Here is a 12,308-nt window from a genome sequence, read left to right on the forward strand (position 1 = left end):
ATATCATCTCCAATAACGTAATGTGATATCTAACTAAACAGGTTTGGAAGCATACTGAACTGATCGATATCACAACCCTTAGTTCATTTAGGGCAAGTAAACACCCCGATTTCAGCTAACAGGAAAATTATAATGTCAGAACCATGTTAAAATAGCAATCTTTAACTTGTAAATATTATTATTATTATTATTAGTCGTAAAGCTCCCAACATGGAAGACGCTAAGTAAAGATGGTTCACTTCTGGGGCTTCTTATTCTTCTTGTTTGCCCACCAGGTCTTCATTCTTTGCGAGAATTCAGCTTTTCTTTCTTCGCTCCATTTTGTTCCAGTTCTCGGCGCTTTTGTCTCTGGTTTGACCTCCCATTTGTCAACTTTAAGTTTGAAATTGTTTCTTTTGTTATGTCTTCAGTAGTAATGTTGGCTAATTCCAGATCTTTCTTTACATTTTTGATCCATTCTCCTCCATTAACAAGGGATGCTACGTATCTTACTATTTTTTTTGTAAGTCTGTGATCGGGAAGTCTCATTATGTGGCCATAGAATTTTAGACGCCTCTTCCTCATGTCTATCTCTATGTTAGAAAATTCTTCAATTTTAGAATTTTTCTGTAATGTATAGCCCTCTTTGGTCCATCTTGGTCCCAGAATTTTCCTAATGATTTTCCTTTCCTCTTTCTTCAGGTTTTCCATATCTGTTTTCCTTTTAAGTGTCAAGGTTTCGCTGGCATATAGCATTATTGGTTTAATTACCGACTTATAATGTTTAATTTTTGTATTTTTTTATTGTAAATGTTTTGGACCAGCCCTAGACCCCTACGAGCTTTTAATATTCTTTCTTGTTGTGAGTATTTTTCAGAAATTATCTCTCCTAAATATTTAAAGTATGGTACCCTCTTAATTTCTCCATATTTGGTTTGTAACTTAGAAATTTCTAGATTTGTTGTTGTAAACACCGTCTTCTCAAAAGATATTTGTAGGCCAACTTTTCCTGCACACTCTTTTAAGGTTTCTATCTGTTTGACTGCCATTTCACTAGAATCTGCCATTATTGCAAGATCGTCTGCGTAGGCTAAGTAGGGGATTTGTAGGTCATCTTTTTTGGTTCCCAGTGATATTGGTTTCCAGTACTTTTATTTTTTGAGTTCTTTTTCCCATTCTGCCATGACTCTATCCAGAACTAAGTTAAATAACAGAGGTGATAATCCATCACCTTGTCTAACCCCAGTTTTTATCTCAAATGATTTTGAAAGTTTTCCCATGAATTTCACTTTGCATTTTGTATTTGTTAATGTCTGCTCTATGATGTTCCGTGTCTTCTTATCCAGTCCTTGTTCTTCAAGAATTTTAAATAGTGTGGGTCTGTGAATTGAATCATATGCCTTTTTAAAGTCGACAAAGACATATACTGTAGGCTTCCTTCGCATTTGTCTCATCCTTGTAATCAATTTCAAGTTTAAAATTTGTTCTGGACATGATCTGTTTGGTCTGAAACCAGCTTGGAAATCTGAGATTTTGGGTTCTAGCAGTTTTTGTGTTCTTTCAAGAAGACAAGCTGATAATATCTTGTATGTGACGGCAAGTAAGGAGATTCCTCTATAGTTGTTCACATCCGATTTATCCCCTTTTTTATGTAAATAATATATAAAGAATTATGAAACATCAGGACATCAGTTTATAGAATCTATAGAACTGAATTGGTAGGAACGTCGGAAATTAAGGTATTCTGTTGTAATTAACATATAATGAAATCATGTTCTACAGTGGTATTCATTTTCGACTGTTAGCCAAAAATACCTGAAATATCATGTGAACTGCTACTGTCAATTTGTAAAACAAGTGTACGTAATATAAGTCTTCAATTTTCAGAATAAATTAAAATAAATTGCGGAATAGAGCAGTTTAAAAGATATGAACTAAATTTTCAAAATGTAGTTTTAGCATGAAGCACAAAACTGCTGTTTATACTAATAAAAAGATCTAATCATACATATACCAAAAACATGGTAGGAATACTGAATCTAATTTCGTCTTCATGTAATTAATCATCGAGTGGGTACATTGTAAAAACTACAACAGCAGCTGTTTTTATGTCTTACTAATGCTTTAACCTTGAGATATAGCTAAACCATTCCAATGTATTCCGTTGTTAGTGCTTGCTCAACAGTGTTAAAATGCATATTTGACAATCAGATTCTTTTATTTTAAACCGAAATATGAACCGGATTAAGTCTTGGTCCGTCTTCATGGATGAGGATTAAAATGGTTGAAGCCACCACATTACATTAGTTACTACTTAAATAATGTGTAGCGCATGCCATGAATATCAACATACGACACTGGACTTTAAGAAGCAAACATACGAATACCAAATGTACACAGAGCAGTACTGAAGAGAAGATCCTATGGGGTGCCAATTTGCAAAATAAAAGTGGCAGAAAGGAAACTTCAGAAGATGCAAAAATTGAAAATAATGTGACCACATGTTTTACTCTTTATCAAGCCCTGTGCAATACCAATTTGCAAAAGAAAAGTAGTAGAAAGGGAAGAACAAGTGATGAAAAAGTGGAAAATTAGTAAACTCCCTGAGGGGGATGCACTTTCTATTGTGTATGATGCATGTGGCAAACGCAAGGGACCACAGCCATGTGAAAGTGAAACGAATTTCCTCCGTCCACAAAGCTATAAAGAGAAGTTCTTAATATGAACGTTTATATTAATTAAATGTAGTTACAATGAATGCACTGGTAATTAGCAGTCGGAATAGTGCAAAAACAGAACGAATGCTGAAAGTAAGACACAGATGAATGTTCAGGATTATCACCACAGCACCAGCTACGTAGTAGGGAACAAAATTCTACACTATTGTCTGACAAACTACTTGGAACAATCATATGACATCGATTTTGGCTAAGATATATTTTACCTGTAAAAAATAACTGTCCATTGTGCGGTATTCCATGTTACATTTTATATATGTTATCTTTTATGAGTGTAATAGTATGTCAAGGCACACATATAGTTTCCTTACTGTGTATTGAATGATCTTCCCATGTGGTGATTACCTTTGCACTTACTAACAGTTACTGATTTTGGAAGGAGTTGTTCTCACATATGAATGGTTAGCAAATGTTTTCTTATAGTCAGAATACTGACACTTGTATCAATGGCTGTATTCATTGTGGGTAGCAAGAGAATTGTTGGTGGTTTCACTCTTTAAAGTATCTATAAACCTTCATGATCTTCACACCATGATGAAATTATCCTAAACTTAGTCGTGGCAGGATCATTGTGGCCTAAGTATTTGTCTGATTGAAACACGAATCGCATTTGTTATCTCACACATAAAGAGTTAATACCTGAATGAGCCATTGTACACTAAAGAGGCAAAGAAACTGGTACACCTGCGTAGGGCTCCAGCGAGCACGGCGTGAAATGGACTCGACTAATGTCTGAAGCACTGATGGATGGAATTGACACCATGAATCCTGCAAGGCTGTCGATAAATCCGTAAGAGTACGAGGGAGTGGAGAGCTCTTCTGAACAGCACGTTGCAACGCATCCCAGATATGCTCAATAATGTTGAAGTCTGGGGAGTTTGGTGGTCAGCGGAAGTGTTTAAACTGGAAGAGTGTTCCTGGAACCACTCTGTAGCAATTCTGGAGTTGTGGGGTGTCGCATTGTCCTGCTGGAATTACCCAAGTCCGTCGGAATGCACAATGGACATGAATGGATGCAGGTGTTCAGACAGGATGCTTACGTACGTGTCATCTGCCAGAGTCGTATCTAGACGTATCAGGGGTCCCACAACATTACAGAGCTTCCACCAGCTTGAACAGTCCCCTGCTGAAATGCAGGGTCCATGGGTTCATGAGGTTGTCTCCATAACCGTACACGTCCATCCGCTAGATAAAATTTGAAGCGAGACTTGTCTGACCAGGCAACATGTTCCCAGTCATCAACAGTCCAGTGTCGGTGCTGACGGGCCCAGGCGAGACGTAAAGCTTTGTTTCGTGCAGTCATCAAAGGTACACGTGTGGGCCTTCAGCTCCGAAAGCCCATATCGATGATGTTTCCTTGAATGCAAAATTGTTAAGGCTTTCGTGGCCACTTGTTGACAAACTGCCTATTGGCTTCTGTCTCGGGTTCTTCGGCCGACGTTCATCTAATGATTTTTCTGACGTTTCGCCAGCACGAGTGGCTGGCATTGTCAAAGCTTCACCACCGGCAATGGAGGGTGAAGCTTTGACAATGCCAGCCACTCGTGCTGGCGAAACGTCAGAAAAATCATTAGATGAACGTCGGCCGAAGAACCCGAGACAGAAGCCAATAGGCAGTTTGTTTCCTTGAATGGTTCGCACGCTGACACTCGTTGATGGCCCAAGCATCGAAATCTGCAGCAATTTGCGGAAGGGTTGCACTTTTGTCACGCTGAACGATTCTCTTCAGTAGTCGTTGGTCCCGTTCTTGCGGGATCTTCTTCCGGCCGCAGTGATGTCGGAGATTTTATGTTTTACCGGATTCCTGACATTTACGTTACACTCGTGAATGGTCGTGCGGGAAAATCCCTACTTCATCGTTATCTCGGAGATGCTGTGTCCCATCGCTCGTGCGCCGACTACAACACCACGTTCAAACTCACTTAAATCTTGATAACCTGCCACTGTAGCAGCCGTAACGGATCTAACAACTGCGTCAGACACGTGTTGTCTTATAAAGGCGTTGCCTACCGCAGTGCCGTATTCTGCCTGTTTACATATCTCTGTATTTGAATATGCATCGCTATACCGGTTTGTTTGGCGCTTCGGCGTATATTTAACATATTTCACATGTGTCTGTACATTTATTTCCCCTATATCTGTAACAAATTTCCCGCTGAAGTTTCATTTTCAAGCGGTCAATGTTTGTTCGTCATGTCTTCTGAACTGTGACGTAATTGTTCTGGTTCATTCAGTGGCATATGCGAATACTGTCCGCAAAACATGTATCGAATATAGTTAGCAGAACAGAAGTAAGATATTAAAATGTCATGCTTCATGCAACAGTTTTACTGTACGAACAGCGAAAATGTAGTAAACGATAAACCTTTCTCCTTTCATCATTTTGTGGGGTTCGTCAGCGAGAAAAAGTTACGCAAGCGTTTGAAATCAAGTGTAAAGTTTGTTATAAGTCACTACGTGCTCTCATTCTCAAGTACCGTGTGACTGAAGTATTAGTATTGGCGCGTCATGGGCTACATTGTTTTGTCATCCCCACCCCTTTGATAGGTAGGCGGTTTTTAACCGCACATCGATGATTTCCATATAGTAAGTGATATGTGTACAAGGTTGGTTGAAATCGGTCCAGTGGTTTAGGAGGAGATGTGGAACATACATACATACATTTTTATAATATGTATGCATTCGAGGAAATTTATAAACATATCTGTTTCACAAAGGCTACCGAATATTAAAGTGAAAGACTATAGTTTTCTGGCGGGAAATGGGACCAAGGCTTGGCATTCTGTGAGCTACAGGTTCCGAGAGAAACCGACCGTTCTGCTCACGTATCTCCTCCGCTGGCCGACAAGGCCGCGAGAACCGCAAGTCATTCGTCGACCTCTGCGAGTAATCGCGATCCTTGAGGAAGCTGTGACATCACAGCTAGCCTCTCAGTATGCTGAATCATAGCGCTGGCCGATGGGCAATGGCTGCTCCACCCATCTACATCTACATGACTGCCTTACGACTCACACTTAATTGTCTGGGAGAGGGTTCATAGATCCACTTTCAGACATATTTTTCAGTAGTCACACTCTGCAATAGCTCGTTGGAAAAATGAACATCTAAATTTTTCCATGGGATCTCTGATTCCTCGGTCATTTCTCCATATGTAGAGGGAAGTCAACAAAACATTTTCTGATTCGGAGAGGAATGTTGGTGATTGAAATTTAGGGAAAAAAATGTTCAAATGTGTGTGAATTCCTAAGGGACCAAACATCTTAGGTCATCGGTCCCTAGACCTACACACTACTTAAACTAACTTAAACTAACCTATACTAAGAACAACACACACACCCATGCTCGAGGGAGGACTCGAACCTCCGGCGGGAGGGACCGCGCAGTCCACGACATGACGCCTCAAACTGCGCGGCCACTCCGCGCGGCTTTAGTGAAATGATCTCCCCGCAACGAGAAACGCCTTTGCTTCAATGATTGCCACACCAACACGCGTACCATATCCGTGATAATCTGTCCCATATTTTGCGATAAAATTAAGCGAACTGCTCTTCGCTAAGCTTTTGCCCCTGTACAATTCCGGATACCCCCTGATCTGTGTCTTCAAGTTTACTGTATTTTATTGGTGGAATAGTTCTTAAGATGCTATAAAATGGTTGCGCTACGCCATACACATAATAACAGGTTCGAAGATAGGCAGGACGGAAACATGGTGTGTGTCCACGTGTTCGTTATCGAGTGTAACGTGCCGTCAGTATGAACACAACGACACCATTTTTCCACATTTTCTTAAGTGACAGCAATTATTAATAAAACTTTTTCGCTTTTAATAACGAGACATACAGTTTAAATGCCTTGATGACTGTACATACAACTAAATTTCTTCTTGCCTTTCTAATGACGCTGTAATGCACGGGAAGGTGTCGTCGTTGAGTGACTATAGGAGAATACAGGATGGCTTGCGCAGAATTTGATTGTATGGAAGACCAATGGTTTATTTTGGTTAATTGGGAGGGTTCTAGGACGATAATGTACCGAACACTAGTACGATCTGATCTCGAGTACTGCTCGAGTGTTTGGGATTCCGACCACGTCGGATTAAAAGAAGACGTCGAAACAATTTAGAGGGCTGTTACTGGTAGGTTCGATCAATACACGAACATTACGGAAATGATCCTTGAAGTCAGATGGGAATCCCACGAGAGAAGCAGACGTTCTTTTAGAGAAATACTGTTGAGTCATTTATAATTCCACCTTCTTTCGGGCGTACATCCGGCATATTGTTACTTCTTGTTACAATATTTTGGCTGACAACCTTTTTGTCATTTTCAAGGTAAGTAGCTTGCAAGAATTTTAAATTACTTTACGCGATACTGTGGAGTAACCGCGCATGTGTCAGAGACAACATGTCGGAAACAAAAGCGTCAGTCATAGATAAAACTTTATGCGTCTAAAAGTAAAACAAAGTAAGACCAGAATCAACAAATCCACAGTGCCCACGTAGTTATTATGGGTGGCATATGTCGGAGTGCCAGGCGGTGCAGAGTTAGAACAATATTTTCTTCGAGACTGCAGTCGTGAAGTGAGGGGTTTCCATCATTTTTTGAGTTCGAAATCCTCCTCTCGGTTGAGCAGGTTGTCTGCTAATTGTATTTCCACTCTCTCTTGACTAATGAAGCCCACTAGGTTGACGTTGGGACCAGTATCTTAACTTTACCTTACCGTAACCCATGGAATGGCCACCGGAAATGCAATATTCAGCCACTGCAGATTTATTGGGCGAAGGGTGTGTTGTTAGCGTTCAGTACAACGTTCTTGTACGGTGCATATTGTTTGTTCTATGCATCTTTTACCACACTCGTAAGGAATTTCAAATTTACGCGCCTTTCGTAACAGCAGATCATATCTCACAGATTCTAGAAGAGCTGCCGTCTTGGCCGGTGGAAGGAAGATCGCATCCACTCTATGCTTCTCCATTTCTCTTACAGAGTCTGAAAAAACACATCCGATATACGGTAGAAAGGCTGTAGACCTTACATCTGTTTCCTTTTGTATTCTTTCGGTTGGCGTTTTCACTTGCAGAGCTCTGTTAATTTGATGTTTTGTATATCCATTCTTACGGAAGAGTTCTTCCTACTGCATCAGTTCACACTGTAGGCAAACTGCTCCATTTGTGGGTGGAAGATAAAAGGGCATGAGTAGCAGTGATACAAAGTACCCTCCGCCAAGCCCCGTATGGTAGCTTGTGGAATAATATATAGACGTAGACGTATTACGTTAGAGCAGAACATGTAAGAGATAAGAGTAATAAGCTACCTGTTAAAGACATCTACAAGTATTAACAGAGATGGAATTTAAACTCCGTTGAATAAGGATAGTTGGTGCAATAAGTTTTGTCTTAGTTTATAGAATCAACCCAGAGTTTGCCGGAAATGATTTAGCTCGATCAAGGTAAACCTTTAACCCTGCCATGTGCTCACTTCGGCATGGCGCATATGGACAGTGGAAGTATCGACCATCCGGGAATTTTATTATCACTGGGTAGTATTCCGTTTTTCGCCGTTTAAGCGATCCACCTATTTTCGTTAATACATAATAGTTTTCAGTAACATATATCTCTACAGTTCTTTTGTTTTGTTTATTCTTTTGTCAAGAACAATGCACGGTTCAATAACTGGTGAGCCATTAGCCACTGGGATTATATCTTCTGCCTCCACAGTGTTTTCAGATCGTACCAAGGGACAGACGATTCATCGTGAGGGTAGTACATAAGGAAGTAAGGAAAATTATAAAATCACGTGATCTAGAAGCAAGGCAAGAAAGTAAACAAGGTTATCTACTTGCTGCCTGTTATGCTGACGTATCTTTACGAACTGTTGCAAAAAGTCGAAAAGGCGTAATTTCCACAGATATGACCCCTTTGCACTTCTGGTAAAAAGCGTCCAAGATATGAAGTGCATAAGTTTCACTATAGTTACATGGATATGGATGTAATAAGAGGCATTATATTATGTACATGTGGACAGCACATTTCCACTGCAAGCTAGAAACAGTCGAAAAGCCCTCACAAATTACAATGTTTTAATTGGCTCGCGGAGCCGAGAAAAAGCATTTCAGTGGTTGCTTACACACTATTAGCATTAATAAACTAATTATACAACAGGCTACACAAATGAAGTAGTAGTCGGTATTATTACGAAAGTATGAGTATCCTGAAAGAGTGTGGTGATTAGATATAGCTAATTTGTTGAAATGTATTGCTGACAAAGGCAAATCTACTTTCATGACAATGTTTTTCGAACGACGTGAACTCCCGCTCACGGGACATACATGATTAGCTTCCGCATTCCTGTCGCGTGCATTATACTCAGCTGCTGACAATACACTGACCATCGCGTTGTGTGACAGATCAATTGTTTATTTTCCTCAATAACAACTATTTTATTCGCGAATCACACATTGTCAGTTTGGCAAGTCGCAGGTGAGTAATCAGCATCTGGCATGCGCCTATCATTCCGCTTGAAGGGAACTTTCGTCATTATTTTAATACTGCTCAGATGAAGAGAAGGAATAAAATACTTTGGTAAGCTTGTATTCGAGCCGTTCAGTAGTAAAAATACGATGGGTTACGTGGATTCAACCAAAATTTCAACAGAATTGGCAATTTATTTTGTCTGAATTGTTAACCTTTTCTCATTCGAAGAGGTGTCACCATTTATGAGTAACGGCCACATTTCTCTAGTTGACCGGTTTAATTGTACTTCCTTTGCCAAAACACAGTGTAATTTGCATTAACTCATGTCACAGCAGCTATTGCGACAGAATTCTGAAACAGAATGCCTCATTAAACAAGCAATTGGCAATTAGAGAGATCAATCGCTTACGAAAAACGTCATAGTGTCGGTTTGCAGTAACATAAGAGAAGAAATATCATGTTTATTATGATACTAAGAAACTCTTGTTTCCTACTATGAAAATTATAGTCACTGGAGTGAAAAAAAATAAAAAACGAAGTATAACTACTGATATATATATATATATATATATATATATATATATATATATATATATATATATAAGAAAGTTTCGTGTGTTTACGAATTGGCAAAATACTCTCCTCCTTGTGTGCTATCATTCGCCAAAATCTAGTTTCGATGTCTCGAGCTGTTTAGGAGATATGAGGGATGTGAATATTTTATTCTCGCGGGTGTGAGATCGGGAGTGAGCGCGCTACATACGATCTGTTTTCTCGGGACCGGACGCAGATAGAGACCTCTAAAAGAAAAATTCAACATGTTAGCTAAATTTCATACGCAGCAGCATGTGGTGTAATACGCACCAAACGCAAAATTATAGCGTCACCAATTTTCATTGCAAACTTTTCGAACGGAACCTTACATCTTGTGCAAGAAAGTGTTTCTGTAGTATTCAGCAACAGTACTTCGAAAGAGCAGTTCTAGGTTACCGCTGAACAAGTGCAACACTGAAGTTTTACTGTTCATTGGGATATAGTGAGTTTTCTAAAGACGACTCGTACGATATAAGTAACACGTTCTTTGCAAGTGATCGGGAGCCGACGTACCAATAAGGCATCTTTCCATACTAACAGAGATATTACTATGATCAACCGGAAGGTTAGTTTGAAAAACCGCAGTGCTTTACAAGACATGGTCCTTTTGGAGTTGCTATGCCGTCGCCTTCCTCCGACGTTTCAACTGACTTACCCAGGCAGTTATAGGGGCTAGTTAGTTAGTTTCATGTTTCACGGATCATTTGCACGATAGATCGTAGGAACGAACGAGTCCTTATACATTCAGATAAATTAAATTGTAAATGTAGGTGCTGACCACTTTTCTGTATCTTTTGTGGAATCCGAACCACAATGCAACTTGGGATTTTTTAAATGGTTCAAATGGCTCTGAGCACTATGCGACTTAACTTCTGAGGTCATCAGTCGCCTAGAACTTAGGACTAATTAAACCTAACTAACCCAAGGACATCACACACATCCATGCCCGAGGCAGGATTCGAACCTGCGACCGTAGCGGTCACGCGGTTCCAGACTGAAGCGCCTTTAACCGCACGGCCACACCATCCGGCGGGATTTTTTGTATGAACAAGTATTACAAGAGGTGAAATACGTGATAACTGCCAGATAAAACCATATGACTGACCAGGGATCGAATCCGTGATAGAAACGACACACCAGGGAAGAACAGCGTTCTGATATTCGGTTTTTGCGTAGTGAAAGTGTGAAACCTATTGAAATTCATCGACGAATGAAGATTCAGTTCGGTGATGCATGTTTGTCACAGCAGCAAGTCTACGAATGGAGTAGGAAGTTCGCAAATGGTGTGACTTCAGTGGAAGATGCTCCTCGTCCAGGTCAGGCACATCAAGTTGTGACTTTACAGAACATTGCAGCGGTTGAAGCCATAGTGAAGGAAAACCGCCTAGTGACACTGAATGACATTGCAGCACGTTTACAGATTAGTCATGGGTCAGCACACCACATTGTGCATGATGTGCTCCAGTTTCACAAAGTGCGTGCAAGATGGGTGCTACGGCAGCTGACTCCTGAAATGAGAGGACGACGTATTGATGCTTGTGAAGAACTTATTCGGCGCTTTGAATGAGAAGGTGATGGCTTCCTTGCAAGAATCGTTACTGGAGACGAAACCAGGGTTCACTTCTACCAACCGGAAACGAAGAGAGCGAGCAAGGAATGGCGTCATTCCTCATCACCAAAGCCAAAGAAGTTTCGAACAGAACCATCAGCAGGGAAGGTTATGCTGACTCTCTTTTTGGATGAAAAAGGCGTCATTTTGGAGCATTACATGCCTAGAGGGACCACTGTCACCAGTGCATCATGCACAGATCTCCTAAAAAATCAACTGCGGCCTGCACTCAAAAGCGACATGAATTGCTGTCAGCAGGAGTCCTTTTGCAACATGACAATGGAAGGCCCCACACTGCCCGTACAACAGCTGCAACAATCACAGACCTGCATTTTGAGTGTCTTACTCATCCACCATACTCACCAGACCTTGCCTCAAGTGATTTCCATATGTTTGGACCACTCAAAGACGCAATGGGAGGAAAGAAGTTCCGTTCTAATGAAGAGGTACTGCACAATAAATAATATTTAAAAAAATATTTAAGGTTTCCATTTGGCTCACCGTCGTATTTGAGTCTGTGTTTAAAGTTATTTTTATTATTCAAATCATAGTGCATAAAACACGCTAACACAGATCGTGCAGATACGAGTAGTACCAACAAAAGTGATTAGATCGAAAGATCGAGCAGGATTTGAGATTTATTGAGCTGTCGTGTAAGTTTCTCGAGCGGTTTGAGTCGGGCTCAAGCGCATCGCTATTACTAAGCAGCAGTATGGTAGTACCTGGCTCGGTTGTCCGAAATCTTGCAGTAAGGGGCTCGCACATCGTTAAGCGAGAGTCAATAATACGGTTCCAGATTGAGCAACAAGCTCGTTTTCTTTGTGTCCGACTTTTCCAAAGAACAGTTTCTACCAATGGACGTCGTTCTACTGCAGAATAGCTTTCTCCCGCACTACTAATTACTCTTTTCTAAATT

Source organism: Schistocerca nitens, chromosome 3 (genome assembly GCF_023898315.1).
Source record: "Schistocerca nitens isolate TAMUIC-IGC-003100 chromosome 3, iqSchNite1.1, whole genome shotgun sequence".
NCBI classification, from domain to species: domain Eukaryota; kingdom Metazoa; phylum Arthropoda; class Insecta; order Orthoptera; family Acrididae; genus Schistocerca; species Schistocerca nitens.